Genomic DNA, 27,783 nt, shown 5'->3' with positions numbered 1-27,783 from the left:
ATTTCACATGGTTGTATTGATTAATACTGAAGTTAGAAAGAAGGCTTACTTTATTAATATCAACTAGATTTTGTTTTGCTTTTTATTCCTCAAAGAAAATAGGTACAGAGGAAAGAACTGAAACAGGCCTAATCATTATTCTTAGCCTCCACTGGATATTCTTTAAAGCTCATTTCAATAATCTTTATCAATATTTGTCAACATTCTGCAATTGTTTGAGGTACCGGCCACATTAAGATTTTTGATGAAAAGCATTTTCAAGTATTTTTTTTAAAAATTTTCCAATAATAACACATCTTAGAAAGATTATGGATTATACATTATAGTAAACTGCTTAATATTTGACATGTTATGGATCTGCATCTGAAGTTCTGTAATGCGTAGAAGAATTAGGGCTAGTTTATATAGGGTTATGTTCCTTGTCTGTAAAATAACATTACTTCAATAATTCAGAGAAAACAGGTAAACTAGGATCTTGTTTTATAGTATGATCTTCCTTGCTAATGAAAAGTGCTTTGCAGAATTGAACTCATATTTAATAATACTGAAGTCTTAATTTCCTGTCAATATGTGCTTTTCCTTCAGGAACATTCGTCATCCAGGTAACAGCAAGTGACGCTGATGATCCTACAAGTGGCAATAATGCAGGTCTCCTGTACAACTTATGACAAGGGCAAGCCTATTTTTCTGTTGAACCCACAACAGGTATTTCTGATTTAAAAAAAAATGAATTTTGTTGATTTTGTTGGCTGGGGTTGTGGCTTAGGTGTAAAGTGCTTTTATTCACTTTTATTCACTTTTGCGGCTGTAGGTAGTAAACTTATGGAATCAGAGATATTAGAACATGGATGCTTTTGTGAGATTATTCTTCTGCATACCCCAAATAATAATTTAAATGACTATTTTTATTGTGCAATTTTGTTTCAAGAATAAGATACTTGCTTTGATCGCTCAAGTAATAAATGTAAGGTAGATTGTATGAAAATTCTTTTTTTAAGGAAATATCTTTTTGAGGAAACTCTGTTTTAGCTACACAAATACATTTACAAACATTTCCAGAAAGCATGAGCAACTCTCATAAGAAGAAATTATGATTAAACATAGAACAAAGAAGAAGCAAGTAAAATTGTGTATGTGTGTTTGTATCTATTCACACATATTCAACCAGAGCATGATGTCCTAATTATTGACTGTTGAAAAATGAAACAAAACTATTGATTGCTTCATCTTCTTCTTCTCTCACTTCTCTCTGACTTGCCCCATGCCCCAATGTCCAGTGAAATCATATTTATGTTGATGGCTCAACAGAAGTCACTTTCACTCATTTCCTTCCAGTAGAATAATCAGTAAACCACAGCAATTTAGCAACATTTAAATCTATTTTTACATATCAGGTTTCCCAATCATTAGTTGTATATGGGAGAATGGTTTTTTAGTGTGCATGTACACACTAAATGCACAGGTCTAAATCATGTCGATGCTGCTCAACTTAGCAAATTCTTGTCCGGATTAGGGTTCTCAAATCTTCTGACTTGTCAAGCAAAACATTTATGTATCAAAAAATGTTTTGGTCAACAATGAAGAATGGCAGTGGTTCCATAATAGTATCATGGATCTGAAAAATTCCTTTTTGACACAATTTGAATGTTCATTGTAACATCCTCCATGCCTTTTCTTTTTATTTTTTATTGGTTAGGTTTTTGGTCTTTTCCCAGTCTTCAGACTTTCAGTCTCTACATAGTTTAAACTTTGATATATTTCTGGATCAAGTCATTGGACTTATTTTCCCAAAACCCTTAATCCTTGATGCTATTAACCCTGTGGCTTTAAAGACTGCTGCTGGGCCTGACAACTTCCAATTCTACATGTCCATTCTGAATTTTCTCTTGAACTCCACAGGTAGACATCAAGCTTCCTACTCAGCATCTTCATTTGTACATGTTATACACATTTAAAAGCTAACATTCTCTTTATTCAGCTTCTGATCTCATCTGCCTGCTATTCCTCTTATTCCTGCAGATTTTCTTATCTCAATTATTAACAAATCCAGGCTCCATATTGCTCAAGCTTAAATCTCATTTATTCAGTTCAAACACCACTGGGTGTGAAGAATTAATGATCCAACTCAGATTGAACTGCGCCAAATCCAGTTCAATTTTAATTTCTACTCAGCTGAGTTGATGATCAGTTCTATACATTTGCTGATACCTTCTGATTTTTATTTTTCTGTGAGCAAAGACACATATACACACACTCAACTTTTAAGAGGAGAAGATTCTGTTAAGGTTTAGAAGTCCTTTTCTCTTTCTCAAACAAAAAACTCAATCTTTTGCAGGTATTGTTCATTTCTCACATTCAAAACAATCTGGATGCTTCTCACCTGCTCCTTCCAACCACATTGGATCATGCTGCTGTCTTAATCAGTCTCTGTTATTGCAATAAGCTCTCACCTAACCCTCGAGTTTCACCATCTTCCTCCTTCAGTTTATTTCAACACAGCTCTCATGATCTTGCATGTCATATCTTATCAGTTCTATGCCTTCCCATCTCACAGATGAAAAGTCAGCACCCTTAGTATCACCTAATGGGTCCTAGCATTCCTAAATGATCTGACACCATTCAATCCTGTTCAGGACCTCTGAGACCTCATCTATGTCACTCTATCCTTTGCTTTCTGGAAAACCAACTTCAGGCAATCAACATGGATTTTCATCTTCTCTGTCCTCATATATTTCTTCCCCTATTTAAATTCTTAATCAAGAGCCATATCAACAGTGAGTTCTTTCCACTTCATCAAAATTTAAAACTATCCACCACAACATAGCCGGAGTACTTGTTAGTATCCAGTTTATTGTATGCTTCATTCCTGCTAATATGAGCAGAGGGAAGCATCATTCTATATATTTTACCTTGTTGTATCCCAGTTACTAGAATATGGACTTGTTAAGAATTTATGCTGAAAAACATATTTTTGAATGTGAAATAAACTGCAAAGACTGAGTACTGATGGTAGAAAATATTCTTTTGTTTTCTAATTTTAAAACCTGGTGGTTTAATATAAACTCAATAATATTTAATTCTGAAGCATCTGTTTTGAAGTGTATGTTAATGTCATTGTTTTCTCTTTATTAATTGTTGGGAACTTTAATTTGTACAATGAAATCAATTATTTTTAAAAATGTTTCCATAAGGAAAGAACTACAGTTAAATCATTACATTCACTCTAAAAAATAAAAGAACAAAGAAAACAAAAGTAAAGAGTAATATATTCACAACTTATAAGTAACTATTCTCCCACTTTAAATAAAAGTATAGTCTCAAAATGCAAGCTGTTAAGTAACTTGCTGTATACTTCTAAAGGAACCTAAAATTCCTTTAAATAATTCTATTATGTCTGCTTTATTTTAATATTTTATTTTCAAGAAGTCTCATTCATTGAAATATTAACACCTAAGATTATTTCTTACATTTCAGAATAAATCATATATAATAATTTAAGAATGGGCAGCTGGAGTTGTAGCTCAGTGATAAAGTGCTTACCTCACATTGCATTTAAATAAATGTAAGTCAGTCTAGAATGTCAGCTTTACATTAATAAGTCACTCAGTTAGTAGTTCTCTGATATTATTTAAGTCATCTCTTAATTACTTATAATACCTTATACAATGTAAATGTTACTTAAATCGTTGTTATCTGTGTTGTTTAGAAAATAATGAAAAACTTGTACATACTCAGTACAAATACACATTTTCCAAATGCATTTGATACATAGTTGGTTGACTACACTGACATGAACCCACATATGTGAAGGAATAACTGTCTCTATATATGTATATATAATATATATGATAATAAAGGTAGGTTTGTTTTTTACCACAGATATGCATACATATATTTGCTCTTGGATATTTACTCAGGGGGCTTAAAATAAAAGAATCACAAGAAGTAATGGAGACTGTTGCACCTACATCTTGCTTAAAATACTCTTCTTCAATCAAAAGAAATGAAACTGACTGGAGAACTGGTTGAATCCACAGTTATTACAGGGAGAACATTGTGGTTCTAAAAATGTAAGGAAGAAGCCATAAAAGAATGGAAGAATAGGAGTGTGTTGAAACGGCCAAGGAACCATGCTGTAATTAATACCTAATATCCAAAACTGAGTATTTGAATAAAAAATGAATTAAAATATTTGGTTTGTATGATGAGTTTTGGTTTGAATCATTGGAAACAATTCTTATGAATAGATACTAATGAAGATAAATAAAGAAGCACATTTTTAATCACTTGTAAAATAATTTTAATTAATAAATGTATAATCAAAGAAATAGATATCAACATTAGCAAAATAAAGTGGTAATATTGTGGTCATTATTTGTACATGGATACTGAAATCAGTAGGTTAATATATAAGAAGAAGCCAAATGTTTTCAGAATATCTTCCTGAGATCTTTAATAATTACAAAAACATAGTAGTTTTACAGTGAAGAAACCTGGCAGATACTTTGATCAAGAGTCACAGCTAATATTACAATTACTAAGACAAGATTGATACCTCTGTAACTTTCAGGCTCATTTTATCTGATCATGAGAAAGCCTCAGACAGACACCGACATTTGAGAGGCACTGTATAAAATCACTAACTAATATTTTCCCATACACTAAAGGGCATACCAAACAAGGACATTGATACACCATGGAGGGGACTAAAGTGACATGGAAAAAAAATGCACTACATAATCCCAGACAGAACTATGAATAAGGGAAAAGAACATTAGTGGAGTGACTGGTGAAATCCAATACTACAGTTTGTATTTTATTTAATAAAAGTAGAGCATTTAATTTATCTTGAAATAATAATAACATTATGGTCATACACAACAATTTAGAAGCAGAATCTGGTTGAGAGGCATAAGGGAAAATTTGTACTTTTGAGAACAGTCCTATGAGACTTAAGTTATTTAAAAATATGCATTTAATTGAATTAGTGAGAACATTGCCAGTGTAACTGAGAGGAGGATAGTACAAACCAAAATAAAATAATTTACTATTGATTAGTTTTCTGATGTTTTCTCCTAATTTAAAAAATGTTGTAAAAGGAAAATGAATGCACATATAAAATTTGATTAGCTGCAATTTATCTCAAGGCCAAGGAGATTTCATCTGGTGAAGATGATGTGAGAAAGAAAAAAATCTATATAATCAGAATTGGTGGCTCTAGAAAAAAATAAGGAAAATAATTCATATTATATATTATTGCTTAAATCACATACTATTATCCAATCTTCCTAGGGGATCAAATATGATTTTATTCCATTTTAATTTGTCAATGGGATCTACATCTATTCATTATCTACTAATTTAAAAGAATTTATAACTCCTTATCAAACTTTTAGTGGGTTTTAGTTGCAGTGGTGTTTCCAGAAACAAAATGGGATATTTAATACAAAATGTCAACTGTTAAAATTCTCTTTAATTTTGCTGACAAATATATTCAGTGGGAAATATGATCACTTGTAGCTATTCAAATAAAATGCTTCTGAATGTTTAAATATATTTAAAATTGAACTCCTCTATGTCTTCATTCTAATTTCTATTTTAATTCTTTCTTTAACACCATGATAAAAATTAGCATAATATTTTTAGAAATCTGTCAATTCAAGATTAAATTATTCTCATCTTTGCCACAATTTTGGCAAATCTCACTGAAGTCTCATGGAAATATTCAGGAATATATGCACAGTGAGAAGCCGTCATTGAAACCACATGGTATTTTACTTTACTTTTCATTATTCATCATTTGCAAGCTGATGAGACATGCCGAGAACTTCAAGGCTTCTTTAATTGTAGATTTGAGATAATTTTGCAGACTTTCGCATGACGCATTTTGCACCTTGACTTCCTTTCGTGTGTGCTCAATTGTACATTAATCAATATGTGCATCCCCAAAGTAAAGGACAGTGGATCTAGGATATTTCTGGAACTTGAAATATTATATAATTCTGGAACAAAATGAAAGGTCAATCTGCTACTTAAAAGAAGTCATTTTTATCAAGTCCTATTGAATTTTTTTATTTAAATGGACAAAAGTAACTTTTGTATGATAGTAATTAAGTAATTATAATATCATACACAGATTCTCACGCAGTAGATCTAGTGTAGGAAAGAAAGAAAAAAAGAAAAGGTTCACAGTCACTCATTTCTGCTACTTACTTTTACTTCTCTGTATCTCACAAAATTTTTTTGCAGGGGAGGGCAAGGTATTTCTTTTTAACCATGTCATTTACATATTAAAATCCTCTCTTGGGTTTGATAATGAGTTATGCTTGTTTAGATTTAGCATACACCAATTTAAATGTAAAGCTGTATTAGTTTCTTTTTCCTATGACTGTGGAGTTCACTAAATATGTGGATGTGCCATTTTTAAAATCGGCATCTCATAAGCTATGCAGAATATGCTTTTAATAATTTACCTGGTGGCATAAAACCATGTTATATATCAATGTGATACAGCAAATATGATGATATAAGGGGGATCTTTTCTCTTGGTACAGATATTCTATTACTGGAAGTAAAGAGTTCACTATCAGTGACAATGGCACAATCATTGTCACTAGCACACTTGACCGGGAGATCAACGCATGGTACAACCTAAGTGTCACAGCCACAGAAAGATGTAAGTACTAATTTGGAAACCATATATTTCATCACGGTGGTCTTAATGACATTGCATTATCCCTACACCTGAGGACAGAGCTATTTTTAAATGTTGTTGAAATTTGTAGTTAAATGATGTTTGATATGTAAGGTTACATACATATATATTATTTGATCATAAATTATTATGTATTCATTTCTATTAAAGCTTTCTTAAAATGTTATGACTAAGTATTTTCTAAACTGTTTTTACTTATTATATAACAATAAATAATGTTTAATGCAAAGATAATTTGGAGGAAAACACAACATATAAAACTTGAACTTTTATGCCCTGACAATCATATGCATTGAAATATTTTCATTTTAATAAATAAAAACTAAAAATATATTTCTACAAGTTTTTGAACATATATTCTGTGTGAGTTTATTTTTATGTTATCATTTTAATTAAAAAAGGAAAATCTTATGTAATTTCTAAAACATTCATCTGAAAAGACAGTTTCAGGTAGCAAACTCAATTCATGGTATTGGTTCCCCAGATTGTCAATTTAGAGAAGTATGTAATTAGTTTTATATACTTCTTTATGAAAATAATAATAAAACTATAAGATCTGAACTAAAGTTTTAGGTTTATAATGATTTATATTTGTTTAGTTCAAACATAACTAGCTTAGTCTATCAGTTCACAAGTAACTCTTCCAGAAAGCAAATAAGAAATGCCTCCATTTTTACCTGTGTTTAGGATAAAATGTTAGTGTTAATTCTTTTAGAATTTAGACATTTAACATAAATCATAGTTCAATATTATTATAGTACAGAATATGGAGGATACAAATCATATTCATCACCTGTCTGCATATCCCAAAAAGAGTGGTCCCTTTTTTAACTAAACTTACATTTGCAGTTGAACTGATGGTCAGATCTTACTAATCATTAATGACCAGTTGTCTGCTTGTTTGTTTCAGCGAAAAGCAGATGATTTCATTGTTAAGGTATAAAAGTGGGTAAAATAATACCAATTTACCATTTGAATAGTGTCCATAACATTATGAGTGAATCGGTTATTCAATCATCTGACATAAAGCATAAAGGAATAAATACAACACAATAGGAAAGACTGTCAAAATCATCACCATTATTTGGTACATGAATTTAGTGTAATACTGTAGTACAGCACAGGAGTGAAGCTGTGAATTTGAGATGTTCTAGAAGGCATCCTCCTTTCTTATAATCGATTTTACATAGAATTTTAACAATCTTATTCACTTTTTGTATTCCTTTGAGGCTTTAAACTTTAGTCTACCTTATTCCTCATGTTATTGAACAGCTGCAGGTGATATGGCAGAGTGGAAAGTGCTCTCACATGTTTTTTTTTTTTTTTTGCAATATGTTGAATAACTCTGCAGAAATGTTGCAGCAGGACTTGGGTCAGGATTTGAATTTTCTGTCTAACTAAACAATAAAGGACGAGGAGCAAATGTTACAATGGAACAAATGCCTGCTGCTGCAGAAGAAATGCCAAGGCTTTTCCTGTCAGGAAGCACAAAGGTGTTTATTCCGAGAGCAAGAAGCTTTTATTCAATGCGTATTTATTTCTGAGAACAAATTATTCATAATGTCACTCTCTACAAAGCTATTGTAAAAAAAAAAAAAAAAGAATCCAAATCAGGTCGAGGGAAGACTAGATTCCTCAAAAAATATGTTTATCTATAAAATTGCTCTCAGCTATTAGATGATCAAAATTTATTGAATGTATAGAAATGTTTTGTATTCAAGCTTATTTTGTATGTTAATATAATGCTTATAAGAATATATAATTTCTTTTCTTAACTTAGATGTACCATAATGTGAATTACTAGAAGGTAAACTCTTTAAAATTTATAGTTTGTACTTTTAGATATAAAATGCTCTAATCTTGTATGAATAAAAAGAATCAAAAAATAAATGAATGCAACAAAAATTTCCAGATAATTTAATTATATACTATCAAATTAGCTATATAATTACTTTTTTATCAGACAAATGCCTTTCTATGATAGAAGATCCCTACTGGAAAATTATCTAAGCATTTTTTGGTTCAGCATTGTAAAACAAAACAAAAACAATAATACGTATCTTTGAGTTATAAGATACCTGCTATCCACAAAAGTCGTTACTTCAACACTTGTATGTTTACATATGTACTATGAATAAAGTGCATAATCTGATCAACACTATAATTATGTCATCATATATTCTGTTCACGGGTGATATTAAAATATTTAAAGACCAGCCCAGTACAATGCAGGTACTCAGACAAGACTTCAGCTCCTAAGCTGCATTGGTTCCACAACTGATCCACAGCCCCTACAGCATTAAGAAATAGCTCCATATGCTCTGCATAATTCACATGTTTACATATGTGTGTGGTAATGTACATTATTCAGTTAATAGAACATAAAATTTATAGTTTAAAAGATGGCATATTCCAATGGCTCACACTAGAAATTATAGATATTACAATGCTGTGTATGTTGAAGAAAATAACCAAACAGCAATGATAGCAGAAACTGGGAATCATTTGAGGCACATCAGGGAAAATGTCTTCATCTTGTCACTTCTGAATCACATTTTCACATATTAATTTATAAAAATTATAGTTTGTGGCTAAAAAGATTGAGTTCTGTGAAAATGCATATTATAAACATTTTATTAAGTATTTTACAGATTAACATCTCAGCGATTTGTTAAACTATTTTATGTAACATCATTTTAAAATTCACAGTAAAATTTGAGGTCAATATTATTTGAATTTCACACACACACACACACACACACACACATACACACACACACAAAACTGCAGCCTCTGTAATTTGCTTTCCCACCCTCAGTGATAAATGGATAGAACAATCACAATTATATCAGATTCCAAAGCCTGTTGTCTTAATCCTATGCTACATTTTCCCATATTAATAGAGCAAATGAAAGAAAGTATGTGTTTCACTCAGGGTTTTTAAATTAACTATAAACACTATACTCCTCACCAGTCACATTTTTCCATTTTTAAACTTGCAAGACAATTATATTTAAATGCTTTTATTTGTATGAATGACTCAAATGTAGGGTCTCAATTAGCCCCCATTGTGTGGCTTCCTTAGAACCAAACTTGAACAATCTATGAGAACATTTAGCCAAATTCCTGTCACTACTCTCTGAGGTGTCTCATTTCTCTCCAATGTGTTGTTTCTCCTATGTTCTCAAGTGAGTGAAACATGTATCTAGTAATACTAAAATGATTCAAGGGATTTAAAAAAAACAATTAAATACCAAATATGTTTTAAAGACTTTGGGCTTGTCTTTCCAAAATATGCTAGAAAATCTCTTACAAAACAATTGTCTTGGCTGGGGATGTGGCTCAGTGATTAAGCTCCCTTGGATTCAATCGTGATACCAGGAGGAAAAAAAGAAAAGAAAAAAAAAATTTTCTTGAAACAATAAAACCAAAATACATTTATTTTTCAGTTATACTTATATATTTGAAAATAAGGAATATAAATGCAGATAACATAAGAACAAAGGAAAAGAATTGGAAATGTTTGAATTCTCCTGAGAAAAACAGTAAGGCTTCAGGTTGAATTTAAGGGAAAAAATTAAAACATGAGATTTAATAAAAGTAGACATATAATTTATATACAAAATCATCAATGTTGAAATTGATCATCTGAAATAAAGTATCAATATTTTTAAAATATTATATTTATTTTTAAAATAAAATATAATTTTAAAATTATTGTACATTGTGGAACATTCTATTTAAACAAAACAATTTTTGTTTTTAAAAGGTGCACCTAAATTTTAATGATTAAGAGAATTGATTGGTATATATTTTGGGGATTGAACCTAGAGGCGCTTAACCACTGAACTTCATCCCCAGCACTTTTTATATTTTATTTAGAGATAAGGTCTTTCTCAGTTGCTTAGAGCATCGATAAGTTGCTCAGGCTGGCTTTGAACTTGCAATCCTCCTGCCTCAGCCTCCCAGGATTACATCATACACTACTGTGCCCAGATTGCCTTGTATATTCTTATACAAATATTTCTACATTAACTGAAATCTCAGGCAATGCTGAATGGTAAATGGTTTCTCAATCTTCTTTCAGTGAAATCAGGGAAATTAACAATACCTACATTCATCAGAATTAGGTGTGTTTATATAAATACTAACAGCAATTACAGGAATGAAGCAAGGTGACCTTATACCTACTATTTTCCCACTATGACCAACATCCAGTGAAAGACACTTAGTAAATATTGCTTGAGGAGAAGGTGTGAAACAGAAATTTTCCTTAGCTATATTGTTGAAAAATACATGAATCATTTGCAGATCCTGTCCTCATACAGAGATCTGGCTCTTTGGTTTTTCAAGTGAAAAAAAAAAAGAAATATACTGTGTAGTCTTGAAGGCAATTTTTCATGATTATAAGACATTATTATACTTATTTTTTCATTGTATATTATTCAACTCATAGACAATGTTCAACAGATTTCTTCAGTTCCTGTGTATGTACAAGTTCTAAATGTCAATGATCATGCTCCTGAGTTCTCTGAATACTATAAGACTTATGTGTGTGAAAATGCAGACTCTGGTCAGGTAAGAAAGCTTCCTAAATTACCGAAGTCTGAGTAACACATCACTGTTTTATATACTATACATAATGACTATATCACATATAATACTAATATTCATATGATATTATATATATATTATACTATAGTGATTCTATATTTCACATATTAGACATGATTAATATTTTATATGCTGTACATAGATTTTTTTATATACTTATCCCACTTTGAAATGATCTCATAGACACTTTAATTATCTTAATTACATGTTTCTGTTTTGTGCTAAACATAATAGTATATGTTTCTTTTTATTTAAACAATTTCTAAAAACAAAGATTATTTTATTTTAAAAATTTCTAAAGACACTCTGTAGGGCACTCTGTATGATACATACCATAGCTTGTTTTTCAAATGGCCCCTAATTCCCCAAAATTTTATAGTCTTATTTTCAGAAATACAGAAATCAATATATTCTAAATGACATTAAATTTCTCAATGAAGGGAATTGGAGACCCTTTGTATTTTACAAAAGCAGGAATTACATTTTTTACCAATCAGGAGTAGTAACCAACCTTATGTTTTACTTTTAATTTTCTAATACAGTAGCAGATAGGAATATCTTAAGACATAGGTACATCATAATTGTTATTCATTTTTCAACCATAAGATACTGGAAATTGTCAATGATTTTTAAACTGTTAAGTGAACTATGTTCAATTATGTTTATGCTTGAACCATTTTATCCTGAAAATCTGAAATCTTGTAATTTTAAGCATATATTTTTTAAAAATACATGATTATAAATATGCAAATAACCTTTTAAATTTATTCATTTTTATGGGTTAAAAACCACAGTTTTTGAGAAAGTGTAAGATATAAAAGTTCTGAGTTTCTCCCTTGTGCTATACTGCCCAGAAATATAAAATTTAACAAATTTAGACATCAGGGACATATGTGTAGACTGGTAGAGATCATTAAAATAAAATAAGAAAAGAATGCAAATGTACTGGAACTCACAATTCCCAAGGAAACTAGGCTTACATAATTTTTTAAAAATTTATATTATAAGTGGATTATTTCACTTGTAATTTATATGCTGTACATAAATTTTGATGTTTTCAAACATTTTAAACACATCTGATTTCTTGAACAGAAAGACAAATATATTAATGAGCTTCGAAAAATCACTTTAACTAGTTTACATCTAATTAATGATTCTTTAAATATAGTAAGTCTGTTTCCTCAAAATTTAAATAATTTGAAAATAATCAACATATCTTGCAATTTTCTAATCAATACATATTAAATTTATGCACTGAACATAAATCATATTTTACAATGATTATAAGTATAATTAAATTTTAAAGTTACATATTTCAACTTTCTAATTACAAATTTTAATTGAAAAAAATATTTTTAATTGGTACCTAAAACATTAAAAATGTGCTTTTTTTATTATTCTCTAATATATTTTATTTGTTTTTAATATGTGTTTTTAATATATTTTCCCAATAACATTAAGAATAAAAGAGTATCTATTAACTATTTTGAAATACTAGAGCATGTTTTAAAGGCAACTTTTTGTAGTTTACATGCTGGTAGTTTGGTGGTCTGTGTCTTTTATTATTATTATTATTTATTTATTTATTTATTTTAGTTAGGTATATATGACGGTAGAATGCATTTTGATTCATTGTACAAAAATGTGCTCATTAATTAATATAATATTATGCTTCAATTAGGTTAAACACATATGTCTTCAAACATTTATTATTTCTTCATGGTGAAAATGACAAGATTTTTTTCTAGTTTTTTGAAATATGCAGTATGTTAGGATTTTAAAATATATAACTTATATGGCAATAATTTCATAATAGCTGTGAATGTATTTAAATTGTCACCTTTATAAGAAAAACTCTAAAAATTTTAAAAAGTGGTTTAATATACTTCATTTTTCTATATAACTATGATGCCCCAGGTGGTAAGTCATTTACCAAGTAAGACTGCATTTTCAGTGCTTTCAGCTGAGCCAAGATCACTGAGCAGAAGACTTGGGAAGACAGCACAACTTACACATTGGAGGCTTGGGGTCTAGGCCAGAGTATTAGATTTGGCTGATAAATATTTGTTGACTAAAGATAGGTGATTCTAAGGACCACACTGTATTTTTTATTATAACTCCTCTATTGTTGTTTACAATAAAATTATTAATAGCTATGTTAATAGTAACCCTTTTCTACTTTTGCACTATGTGTAAATGAGAAATATACATTTGATAGATTGGGTTTTCCTTTTTCATTGCATTGGAGTTCATGTGTAGCTCTACCACCTGAGTGGTTGACACATTCTTTTCCAAGATTCTGGTTCATAAGCTACAACTCAGAAGTCAGTGTATTTATATAAATAGGAGTAATCACATTTTTTTGAGAATGAGGGTACCACTTAGTGACAGTGACACCATGCTCATCGGTGGCTTTGGGCCATAGACTGAAGTGAATATCCCACTTATGTTTAGCAAAACAGAATGGCTCAAAACAAGATATTTTGTAATGAAATTTTTCTTGTTTAAAGACTTATAGGATGATCACTAAATTGTATCTTATCCATATAATTATACTGTTTAACTCAGTATAATTATATGGATAAGATACAATTTTTAATTTGAGAAAAGTTAAATGGTATAACTTCACCTGAAGTCTCATAATCTGCATCTTTGCTTTCATGGTAAACTTTACCAGTATCCTGAGCCTACAGTGTTAGTTTCTACTTTGGTATTCATATTCTGATTGACTTAACATTTGTGAAATATCTTCCCCTCTCAGTTTTCTTTTCCCTGTGCTTATGATAAAATAAAAAAATTCTGAAGTTTTAACTTCTTACAATGAAAACTCAAATCAAACTAAAATGATAGTGTGTCAGTCTTTTTTTAAATCTCTTTGAGAGTTAAATTAATACTAGGAGCAACACAATTAAAAGAAGAATATTATGGTGAAAATTTATTTCATTTTTACCATTCTCGTAGGCCTTTCATAGTACAAGTTTTGAAATGTTATAACTCTTTAGAAGCACATTTGAAAAAAATTATGAGCAATGATGAAATAATTGTTTTAATGATGAAATATCTTGACAAAGTTCAAAACATATATCACTGTTTCCATAGTGTCTTAACTTTTAAAAAATTTGCAATGTACCCATATAGTAATTGAAAAAAGAATTAACATTTTTTTAATTAAAATAAGTTAATTATTCTTTTTTTTATTCATTGGAACACTTGTAAGAATGAAAACAAAGAAAAAGGAAAAAAAAACTTAGAATATCAACCTCTACATCTTGGTAGAACTTTTCAAAAGAAAATTCAAATACTAATGTTTGGTACAACATACTATAAAGGTATAGCCAAGATTAAACCCTACTAAGAAAGGAGGGTTTTGAATTTAAGGACATAAGAGTTCTCCTGTACTCTGATGAAAGTTTAAATGTAAAGTTACACAGGAATATCCATAAAAGAGCATGCTTTTTTCTAGTTTACAGATGATTATACCATGCCTCAAAAAGGTTTGACTTTCCAACTCCACATAATTTACAATGGATTAAGTCAAGCCTGTCCTATGTACTTGTCTCCAAGAGGGGAGTTAATTGTAACTATTTTTGCCATAGTAATCTTAATAGCTATCCTTAAATTATTTTCATAGTGGAAAACAAACATGAAAATAAGGGTTTTCTCTATTGATTTGTAGAAAGAATTATATTCATGATGTTGAGGTCAAGAGTCAGTTTAATTCTCACCTCTTGTCTGGAATAATCATAATTCAAACTCAAAATGTCACATGGATCAGCCTTATTTTACAATCAATTTACTTTAAGGAGGAAGGACAGACATCATCAAATAATCATGAGGGGGGACTTTCAGATGTCACTCTCAAATTATCTCAGTTTTATAAGTATCTGAAAGAATGTTACTCCACTCAAAACCAAAGGGAAACCTAAATATGTCTCCCTCCCGCTGCACTACAGGTGATGGACTGAAATCCATGTGCAGGTGATTTAAGTGCTACCACTGTACATGACAACAAGGACTGTATTTCGTGTTCATTGAAAAGCCTTATTTTCATAATCTAGGCATTAGTGCTATGATGTCGACAAGATTGTCCTTGTTCCTTTCATGTGTTTCTTTAGAGGTTAATAGTAGATTCAGACTAACTTGAGTTCAGATTTTTGTTTTGAAATGTTCTGACTAGGTTTTCCGCAAGTAAAATCAAAACCAAACACTAAATAACAAAATAGCCTTTGAAAGAGCCACTAAAATCTTACAAACATGCTATTAATCTCTTTCTCCCTCCTACATTTAGATAGTAATATATGAACAATTTATTGTTCATGAAATGTATTGACAGAAATCAACATATTATTTACTTTTGTAAGGTCTAGAAATTATATTCTATTACACAGTGATGAACTATCTAACATTGTTTCAGTTAGAGTGGGACAACATAGGTGATGCTAGACCCATGGCACCTAGGTGTGTGGTCTGCTGTTCCACCTCGTAGGTATGAGAGTACTCCATCATAATGCCCCAGGGGTTAATGCCCTGACAACCCATTTCTCACAAGTTCCTGTTATTAAGAGTTATATGGCTGTATATCCTATTACATCAGAATTTTTATTGTTAATAGCATGGGGATTGAGTATTTTAATAAATTGATTTTGTATCCTGCTACCATCAAAGTATATAAAACTTGTGTAAAATGTAATTTGTATAAAAAGTTGATCTTTCTTAATTTAGGAATATTATCCAAAGTAAGAAGTGTTTTTGAATGCCATTCACATAATAAAGCACCTTAAATCCAATAAAAAGTAGAATATATTTCAAATTGGCTTCTAAATTAATAGAGCAACCAGATTAATGAGTCTTGAAGTAACACAATTTGAGGCAATTAGATTGTACAACAATCAATAAATCATCCTAGAAAATCAATTTTCCCTGATTACCTTAATGTTAATATCAAGATTATCAAATTTTTAAAACTTGTATTCACAAATAATTAAGGGAAAATTCTTTGGATAGTGAAACTTGTTCTTTCAAGATTGTGATGAGACTGTGTCTCCAAATTCTTAGCAGGAAGCCTGTTCCCTTCTGTGAAGACCAGAATGTGCTGCCAGGTGCGCTGGCATTGCATAGAAGCAGCACTGACTGCGTGGACTGCAGAGGGCAGCAGACCCAGGTTCATGTCTTTAGCCAGATGTGTGAGGGTATCCGCTATTTACAATGCAAATGAAAAGTTGTGAGTTCCTCTGTAGCATCATTGAGATTAGCTTCCACTGTTTGAGTGGAAGGATGTAAGGTTAATTGTGTGCTGAGGTTATATCTGATGCCACCCTTTAGTAAGAGTTGAATGAAGTGTTTAAGAGAGCCTATGGATTATTTTTGCAATTTCCTATGAATCTATACCTATTTCAAAATACACAGTTCAGAGAATCAATAGGTTGAAATGAAACAAAATAAAATATTCAAGTAATGCTGTAAAAAACCAAAGGAGAGTGAATTAAAGCAATGACCATTAAGATTATTAGAGCATGTGATATAAAATCCTAAGAGATATCTTAGTCAAGAGAATTGCAAACATGAATATGTTCAAAATTATAAGTTACAAATATCATCATAGGATTTAAACTTTCCCAAAATAAAGAAAGGATCTCCAACCTATTTTTTTTTAATATATGTTTTTTAGTTGTAGTTGAACACAATACCTTTATTTTGTTATTTATTTTTATGTGGTGCTGAGTATCAAACCCAGTGCATCATACGTGCTAGGAGAGAACTCTACTGTTGAGCCACAACTCCAGCTCTCCAAACCATTTTAAGTAGCTTTACTTATGGAAAAAGAAAAAAAATTAGACATTTGCACATATTAATTTCAACACAAATAGTATTACAAATATGGTTGTAACAATATGTAAATTATTATTAAGAACAAGGTCTGAAGAATTAAAAGGTAATGTCTAAAAACATAATGTTTTTAGAAGGGTAGCAAAACTTAATATTTTGAATCTATTAAAATTTTTCATTATGTAATTATATTATTAATTTCACTGATGATCATTTTATTAATTGCCTCAGTCCGGCTACAGCAAAATAGCCGGGGGGTGATGAGCAACTTGTGTACAGCAGGAGTAGGAGCCATTTATTGTAGGATAAAATTGGTATTTATACATGCAACACAGCTTATCTAATTAACATAAACTAGATACAGCAGTCAACCAATAAGGAATCTCCATACTTAATGGCTCGCTGGCGTTACTTCACAAAACACTCCCTCTGGCATTTTGCCAGGCGCCATCCAGACTTGTTTACAGACTCTAACAATTAATAACACAAAAAGTTGCATTCTAGAAAGCTCTTTGATAAAATTGAACCAAAGTTCTGCATTGCCATGAAATAAGTCAACTTTATTATTTGACTTGAAATAAGTCATATTTATTATTCACACATAATAAATATGAGAATGAACTGTTGTAACTAGTGCTAAAATCAATGATCAAAATCATATACTAAAAAACATTACTATGCTTATATTGTTTGCTTTCAACTTTTCTCAATACTTCTAGCAAAAATATTAACACTCATCAAGATGCACATGAAAGATATATGGACATCATCCTTACTTCCTCTTATGTTCATTCTCCAGATGCAGTAAATCACCAAGTTCCACTGATTCCATTTCCTCCCTGTTTTTCATATGTCAATTTCTATTTTCTTCTCACATATCCTACACTACCCAGGACCTAAGATCTCTTCTGAAGTGGATCCTTCTTAGATAGTTATGAAAAGGGATGCTTCTGTAATATCAAACTTTGCTTTTTTTATCTCACACCATGTACATGTCAATGCGTGCTAATTTTTAAATCAATTATATTTTAGTTATATTTTAATTATATATTTTTAATTATAGTTTTTTAATCAAGGCTGTACACATGAAGACAGTTTCCTGGACAATCATATTTCAGTGGTTGGTCAATGGTCAAAATAATACATAGTCCCTTTGGAAATGGAGAAAAAATATTGTTTTGGTGACATAATGTGAAGCACAGCATACCCAAGAGGAAATTGTGGGATTCACAAGCTCTGTCTCCATCTGAAGTTATGTTGAGTATTCTCAATTCATGTAAACACTTCATTAATTTCTGTATGTTTCTTATTATAAATAATTCTTGTGATTTTGATTGTTAGCATCCTTTTGGATCTCTTATCAGGAAGTCTTCAATAACAATCAGTGGGTCCCTGGTATCATGACACCAGTTTTTTCATACCTGCTTTAAAAATGTGCTCAGAAAGAGTTTTTCAAAAACTAATTAATTTCCATGGGTCACAGGACCCCAAATAAAAATGAGTGATCATGATTTTCCCCAATTTAGAACTTGTGATTTTCAGTATGAAGTTTAAACTCTGTAATATGCCATCTTAGAACATTTCATGATGCACACAAGACTCACTCTGTAGCAGGTTTTCTAATTTCAGTCTATATCCAAGGTCCTCTGACCCTATTTATTCTGAGCATTATGGACTTTAGGTGTTTTATGTATTTCAAGTTCTTCCTCAACACTTTGCAGGTTTGTAGTTCTGTTTCTCTCTCTCCTCCACTAGAATGTGAACTATAGGGACAGACAGTGCGTGTCCAGGGTCTGGAAGCACTTGGCATGTTCTTGCCAGTGGAATAGGCATCAAATGATTATATCAAGACATTAATCAGATACTTTTGTACTTTAGTAGTTTTCATTCATATGTTTATTTTGTACAACATTTATAAATTTTGAAATTATCCTAAAGGGAATTGAAATTATACATTGAGATAAAACTTTAAGAATATATAATATATAATTTTTAATGGAACATAGATTTATTTCTACAAGAAAATTGCCATTAAAAGTATGTAATCCAATTTTGTGAGATTCATTTTTGGAAATTGGGTATTTCTCTGTCTCTGTCTAGGACCAGAATGTAATACTACCATTAACTTCTCAAAAATGTTTTCCCAGTAAACTGCTGAATAGGCAAAACTAGAGCAAAAACACTACTGTCCATATTTTCTTGTTGGCTCAACTATAACTGTATTAATTTTTACTTTTAGTTTTTGAACAGATATTTTTAAATTCTTTTGAGTTCTATAGATTATTTTTGTCAGAGTGGGTCTATTTTATAATCATTTTCCCAATAAATTAGTACAGAAGGTGATGGTCTAATTCAAATTTATGAATAGTTTTTTTTTTTCTGACAATGGGAAAGAATTTGCATCTTTAGCCTACTGCAAGGTAAAAATCAATAGAATATATACATAATCAAAAAGGCAGATGAAATTAAAAAAAAACTATGTCATTCATTTATTGCAATTCCTACTTTTTCTTTGACATCTTTGTACTGAGGAACATTGCTTACTAAGTACATTTTATAAAATTAATTTATGAAAATTATTGCTCATTTTCTGTGTATTTATTCAATTTATATTTTATAATCTTTAGCAATTTACTCCTAGACTTATTTTAGAAGTAGGTTTTATTGGTAGCTGATCTGCAAGAAAAGGAAACAGAGTCAAATATATTGTTGGAGACAATAGCAGCTTCTTAGTGTAGTTGTCAAAAAATATGTGTTTTTTGAACGAGGATAATGAAGCTAGGAGTGACATTTTAGTAAGTGGTCCTACGTATGCCTCTTCTCTGGAAAAATACACAGTGCAGTGATTATCTTTCTTCCCATGATTATCTTCAGAGTCAAACACTATTTTTACTCCATCAAATAATTAAGCGGAAACTTATGAAACTGCCAATATTAGACCATCTTTGACCCACAAACGTTAATCTCATTTACTTCTACCTATTATATCTCTGCCCTCTTGGTTTTCACGGGCTAGCATTTGGTCTGGGTGAAACTTTCCCCAGTAATTCATGTTTTACTCAAGAATTAGTTCACTTGCTCTACTTCTGGCCTAAAAATACTTCCCTGTCTTTCACAGGAAACCTAAGATTATTTTCTTGCTTTTTAACCATTATTTTTGGTCTATATCTACTCTGTATATTATAAATGTTATATTATACATTTCTCTGTATGTCTCTGTCTTTTACATAAGAAATGTCCTGGTTGGCCTTCTCTGTTCCATTTCTTTTTTCAGTAACTTTATATCCTACCTGTAAGGACAGTAGCAAACCCAGGGAAAGAGCAATGTGCCTGATAATCCTCCTGTAAATCTATTATCTCAAAACATCCGAGAATGAGATTGCATTGTCATTCTGAGCCAGCCCTTTCCTTACATAAAACTCAAGTTTAAATGGGGTCAATAACAGGATTTATTCAAAAGGGTTATGGCAAGATTAGGTGAAATAATATATAGGATAACATTGAATCCATTGATGAATCCCTATTAAAAGACTCTCTAGGCTGGCACAATATATTTCCATCATAGAGTTCACAGTACTATAGATAGGAAATTGAATGTAGTATATGAGAAAGACATGGGGCAAAATTCTACCCAGAGAGAAAGGAGAAAATTAAAAGTATGAGCTCTTGACATTTGTTGTAATTTGGAATTATTCGATTGCCTCTATTTCTAGTATTTTTAATCTTGGTGACTTGTTGTATGTTCTTAACTTTTCAACTTGTCTTTGCTTCTCTCATAAATATAGAAGGGCAGAAATGAGTCCCAAGTTAGTCAATGTAAGTAAATCGTTTAGACCTCTGGGCAATGTAACAAACAGGATTTTCTTAGACTTTTATTGAAAAATTAACACAAAGTCCTTTTCAATGTTATTTTGAAAGAAAAAATGAATATTCTCAGTGAAGAAATTTTAGTGTTGTCCTTTGTTAGAGATTTTTTGTTTTCATGAAAAGTGTACATGTCATGTGTTCAAGGTTTATTCAATTGAATCAATGATTCCTCATATGGACTGATTGGATTCTTATGTTTTAAAGTACTGGAATCCAATAAAGCATATTTTATTTGAGGCTCAATTTATAAAGCAAATAGAAGTGTAATCATGTTTGTTGAAAGGAGACAGAGTTTTGAATCCTTGCCCTCTCGGTCTACTAATACTATAATTGGCATAGTATTTTAAATGTAATTCAAAATATATTCAAAGCCTCTGCAGTCTTCTTAAGCCTTTATATTCAAAGTGGAGATTTTCACCATGTACTCAAAAGTTTGTGTTCAATATGGAGCATCAGGTGATAAGATAAAGTATCTGGTGTCTAAAAATCTAGAGTGTATGTGATATCAAATGATGTCATAAAAATCAATTTTAGAGTATGCCATCAATCTTACCTTGCTATTCATATAAGATTACTAATATCACTTAGGACACCACCCTGTACAAATATCAACAAGAGAATGTTTTCACAAAGAAAACTTAATAGAAATATGCCAATTGGGCAATAAATTATTTGATAAGTTAAAGCACAGGATCCTTAAGATGAATTTGAAAGTGTTCATGTATACAGTTTTTAAACTTAGAAAACTTGCAAGTAGTAAAGCTGAGATTCACAGTATGAGACTGTTAGGATTTGTCCTCTCCTTACACAAAAACCTACACAAAACAACTTATACAAAAGCATATGATATTTTGAAATTAAAGTACCATCCTGATTCAACATTTGCATTTATTACTTTAAACATGGATTGAATGAAAATGTTTTCTTTTATTGTATTACTTAGTTATCACAAATTTATTATTTACTTAGGGAGGTTATGAAAAAAATATAAATGAATGCAGAGAAATAGACAAATTGCATTAGCCTCACAATGTTCTTCATGCATGTAGAGAGAAATCTGTTATTTGAAATATAGCTTCATAAATTTGTATTTGCCATCATGCAACTGAGGATGGTTTTGTCTGACACATTGTTAAAAGCACTTTAATTATAGAAAATTTAAAACACTAGCTTCTATACTCAATTTACTTCAATTTTCAGAATTAATCACAATCTCACTATGCTATTTTGACAAGCATATCTTTTTTTGACAATAATGAACTACTTTACTGATACATTCATGTTTTGAAATAAAAGAATTAATTCAGAACTGATGTGTTCATATCTGCATTACTTCATCATTTTATTATCTGAGATAAATAGTGGAACATATTTTGATTGAAAACGCTTTTCTCTAATCTTTATGGGTCAAAGGAAATCATATACTTTCCCCCTAAGCTTTAAATGCCTTATTCCCTCAAATCAATTAAAAAACTCATTACTTTAGCAAATACTTTAGTAAGACAATAACTCTACCCGTTTTGAACTCAGTATAAAAAGGAAATGTATAAATTCAGCAAGTCATAATGACTAGATTTCAGAAGAAGTAAGAATAAAGAAGGAAGTAAAGAAAGAAGGAAAGGGAACATGTAGGAAAGGAGGGTGAAAGATGATGTCAAAATATAGCAACAATGTTTGAAGAACTTCCAACAAATTTAGCTTCTGGAATCCACATGATGCATTTATGAGAATGTATTATATAAAGTCATAACCCTCTTTATAAATCACAACATACACATTATTGTTGCCTAAGAAAATTTTTAATCTTCTCCATGATTTGACAATTACCCATCTGTAGTGTCCCTAATTATTTGGCTAAACTACTTAATAAAAGCTGAAAATAATAATAGCAGTGATAATTGCCCTGAATCAATACAGCAATGATAAAAGTCTATCCCTGTCTTCTCGTAGGTGATTCAAACCATCAGCGCAGTAGACAGAGATGAATCTATAGAAGACCACCATTTTTATTTCACTCTCTCTGCAGAAGACACAAACAACTCAAGTTTCACAATCAGAGATAATCAAGGTAACACCATTCAGTCATAATGATTTTTTGACTCATTTTTCATAAATCACTTTTTTATTTTAATGGAACTTGAGGCATTGTTTTTCACACTGCTTTTAATATCATAATGTCAAGAAATAAAGCAAAAGAGTAATAATAAAAAAGTAAAAAAAAAAAAACCTCAGAGTCAAGTTCTGAAAATACTGGCCACACTTCCTTCTCACTGCATTTTTTCAAATTAGAGGTGGGTTTTAAAAGTCACAGTGGCTATAAGCTCTTTTCTGTCTGACCCGGCAAACTTCATTGCAGTCCTGGATTCTCGATTCCTTCGTTATCTTTTTCTTTTTACATTTATATTTTTAGTTGTAGTTGGACACAATACTTTTATTTCACTTATTTATTTTTAATGTGGTGCTGAGGATCAAAACCAGGGCCTCACATGTGCTAGGCAAGTGCTCTACCACTGAGCCACAACCTAGCTGTTCATTCATATCTTAATCTTCAGTATTTGTCTGAAGAGAAAATACCCTTAGTGTACTGTGAGGTGAGCTGTTTTTGATTCACAAATGTTTAAAGTCATCAATAAGGAGTTACAAATATATGAAAGTCGTTTATTTTTTTTTCTTTTCCCTCTAAACAAAATTATTTTATAAATCAAAGGATAAAATATTCTGGAAGGATTTTGGGTAGAAAAAGAATTTCTCTTCCTTTTGTGTAGAAGTGGATTAATTATAGAAGGCCATTCTGCTCCTTTTAAATTTGCTTTAGGAAGAGATATTTGGCCATAATATAGATTTCTATTTAAACCTTTCTTTTTACCTCAAATATATAAGCCACACAATATCTATGACCAGATACCTGAGCCGTTCCTCCCCACCACTGGGTCTAGTCTCCAATTCAGAGATGCCTTTGGTGGGAGAGGGAACAGACACATGTCTCTATTTTATTTGTATCAAATTCTTAGTGAAAGTAGTTCAAATATATTTAGAAAAAAATCCCACAAATATCAAATATAATATGTCTTATACATCTTTATAATAATTCAAAATATATTACTGAGGCAAAATAAATATAGCAAAACCTAAAGAATACAAGTTTGGTTTAATGTTTGTAGTCCCAAGTAAGGTAATAAAACACATTGAATTGAAAAGATGAGAACTGTTTCTCACCACTTAAATCTGCCTCATACATAAATTTCATGGGTTTTATGGACTTCAAGAGCATTATCTTTTTAGCATTGAAAAGATGATTTGGAAAAAGCTTTAACTACATATGCATTTCAAGAAGATTTCATTTATTTGCACTTTACTATCATCTTATAAAGTAGACTGATGGATTCAGAACATACTTAGGTATTGCAAAACTATTCTGAATAAAAAAATACAGAGGAAATATAGATCTAAGACCCAAAGAATCACATGATAAACATCATTCAGAATATTTTGGGACTTGGGGAAAAACAATTTTACATTTTGAGTATGTGTTGGCCATTTTCATTAATATTTTGAGTGGCTTCTCTAGATAAAAATTGTTTGAAGATTCTCTGAATTTTAAAAATAAAATGAGTGAAGTCAAAATCAGATATCCTACTATTATCTTTCCCTAAAAGTAAAATCAGTTCTTTTTTCTATTTAGAAAACCTACTATTTGAGATCACATGCTTTAATAGTTATATAATAGAAAATCTATGTATTTCTAAGATGTATGAAAATAATGGGCTCTAGATGTTAGAAAAAGCAGTGTTAGTGCAGTTGATCCAAATAAAACTGGTAGCATCTGCATAAAATTAATGCTAGTAACGCCTATAAATGCTCATATGTGGCTATAGAAATGTTTGCTCTGCTCTGCTTTTATTTTCCATATTTCTCAAAAACGTTTTGGAACTGATTTAAATAATTCATCTCATTTCACAATTAGGTAATGTCAAAGCATTAATTAATTTTCAGGGAACCTTCAAGTTGTCTTTTAATCAAAAATTTTCTCTTTTATTTGAAATCATTTAATCATATCTCTATAGTAGTGGCTCTAATACACAAGATGGATTGATTTATTTTATGTTGTTGATAAATTTTGGTATCTTGTTTTAGATAACACAGGTACAATTTTGACTAATAGAAGTGGGTTTAGCCTTCAAGAAGAGCCCAACTTCTTCATAACCATTTTAATTGCGGACAACAGGATTCCATCACTTACAAGTACAAACACACTTACCATACATGTCTGTGACTGTGATGACAGTGGGAATACACAGACCTGCAGTGATAAGAAACTCGTGCTTTTCTTGGGACTCAGGGTCGAAGTAATAATTGCTATTCTGATCTTCATTATGTTAATATGTGGTAAGTAGTGCTGAACTGAACATATCTCCACTTATTAAAGTAACATGATAAATATATAATTATGTTACAGCAGTATGGTTTAACTGCTATACTAAATGTATTATAATTTTTAAACCAAATAGAATAAATGAAAAATAGAGTGGGCAAATCCACATTTCAAACCAAAGATCACTGACCCTTCAATTTTAAGAGTATGTGTATGTATGCCAGTTTATAAATGTTTTGACATATGCATTGCACAAATATAAGATATAAAAATACCTAAGAACAATTGGGCACTTCTGTTGTCCAGAAAATTGTCCTCATGCCCTGCATGTGTTACAAAATTTTATCTTCATAGAACCTTATGAACTAACAGTGGTTATGGCCACCTTCCCTGTCCTACCTGCTTCCCCAACCCTTTTAGAGGATTTTTGCATCTATGTTCATCAGTGATGTTGGTCTGTAGTTTTCTTTTCTTGCAGTATATTTGTCTGGTTTCAGTATCAAAAAGTGTTATTAGCCTCATAAAATGAATCTGGTAGTATTCCCTCTCCTAATTTTTCAGAAGATTTTGAGATTTACTGGAATTACTTCTTCAGTTGTTCAGTAGAATTCAGCATTGGAACCATGAGGTCCTAGACTTTAATATGGATTTTGATTATTGATTCAATATGCTTATTACTTATTGTTCTGTCCTGATTTCCAGTTTCTCCTTGGCACAGTGTTGGTAGCTATATATTTTTAGGAATTTATCTATTAATTCCAATTACTTGGTCTGTGATAGTTTACAGTATGTTTTATTATCCTTTATTTTCTGATATCAGTTATGATGCCTCATCTTTAATTTCTAATTTTACTAACCTGAGACTCCTCACTGTTTTCTTTTTGTATAAAATAGTACCAATATATTTATCTTTGTGAAAATTCTAACATCCCTTTATATGTGTTTCAAATCCTATCCCTGATGTGCTGAAAAGATATGTAAATCCAAGGATGTAGAAAGGTTAGTTAGTTAGATGTGCACACACACACACACACACACACACACACACACTCACACACACAAGATTGCACCTGCATATGCACACACAGTTTTTCTTCTAATTAAAGTGTTCTGAAATTCTTCTGTTTCTACATTTTGCTAAAACTATTTTGTGTAATAAATATTGATCTGCACAAACCAGTATTATGATTCAAATGCAAGATAGTTTGGAGTTTCTGAAATTAATGTGGTATCATGGGGCCCAGGCTCTGAAACAACTTTCTTAATTTGAAGATGACCTTTCTGTCTCCTAGCTGGTTCTTTCTGGGGATGTGATTTAAATGCTTTTAGGCTTTACTTTTCTCATCTTAAAGGAATATAACATATATGTGAATTTAATAAGAACTAAATCAATCAATAAATATAAATTTTTAGAAGAAACTGACATATATTTTGTGGTCAATAAATACCAACTTAGAAAATAATCATGTCACAGAATGTCCCCTTAATGTGGAATATCAAACTGTCCTGTTCTGAACTTATTTTAACCGGACTCATTGTCACTAAGTTTGCCAAGTGTATTCAGATTGGAAAAATGCTCTATTAATCTACTAGGTTCCATTTTAATATTTGAGAAAAGTAAAATTTGAATTCTAAATTGTTCACAGAAAACAGTTCAATGTATTTTCACAGTGTTTTCCCTCTAAGTCATCAGCAAGAATGTTTGTTATCTTCTTCCTTATGTCATTTTGCAAGTCCAGTTTTAAATTACTTTCCGTCACGTTATCTTCAAAATCAAGGTTGTGTCTGGAGCTTTTAACAAGCTCAGGATTGTGGAGTTCATTATGCTCTGTGTGTGTTCATTCATATTCTGATACATTTTCTTCATCAGGGTTTATATTTTTGATGTTGACGCTTAGACAACAAAGAAAGCAGATCCTCTTTCTTGGAAGAGAATATCTTCTGCTACGATGATGAAGGAGGTGGAGAAGACACAGAGGCTTTCGACATTGCCGAGTCAGAAGCACCGCTGTGATGCGGGAACACAGGGCTCGGAAGACCACCTCGCAGAGATCCGGAGCCTCTACAGGCAGTCTCTGCAGGTGGGCCCCTACAGCGCCCTCTTCAGGAAATTCATCCTGGAGAAGCTGGACCAGGCGGACTTGGACCCCTGCGCCCCACCCTTTGACTCCCTTCAGACCTACGCCTTCAAGGGCCTGGGGTCCTTGGCCAGCTCCCTGAGCTCCTTAGGGTCAACCGACACCGATCAGGATGAAAATTTTGATTACCTTAATGAGCTGGGACCTCGATTTATAAGATTAGCATGTATGTTTGGTTCTGCAGTGCACTCCAACAATTAGGACTTTTTACCATAAAAAAATCCCCAAAGTGCTAATGCCCATTTGAGCAA

The 27,783-nt window shown here is 31.1% G+C and overlaps 1 pseudogene; it reads left to right on the top strand.

Annotated features, from left to right (window-relative positions):
- The first annotated feature begins 585 nt into the window (after positions 1–585).
- Positions 586–27,783, top strand: LOC144373203 (cadherin-19-like; annotated as a pseudogene).

This window comes from Ictidomys tridecemlineatus, unplaced genomic scaffold, assembly GCF_052094955.1.
Source record: "Ictidomys tridecemlineatus isolate mIctTri1 unplaced genomic scaffold, mIctTri1.hap1 Scaffold_303, whole genome shotgun sequence".
Classification (NCBI taxonomy): domain Eukaryota; kingdom Metazoa; phylum Chordata; class Mammalia; order Rodentia; family Sciuridae; genus Ictidomys; species Ictidomys tridecemlineatus.
The sequence above is the reverse complement of the archived record's forward strand: the minus strand, read 5'-3'. Positions and strand labels throughout refer to the sequence as shown.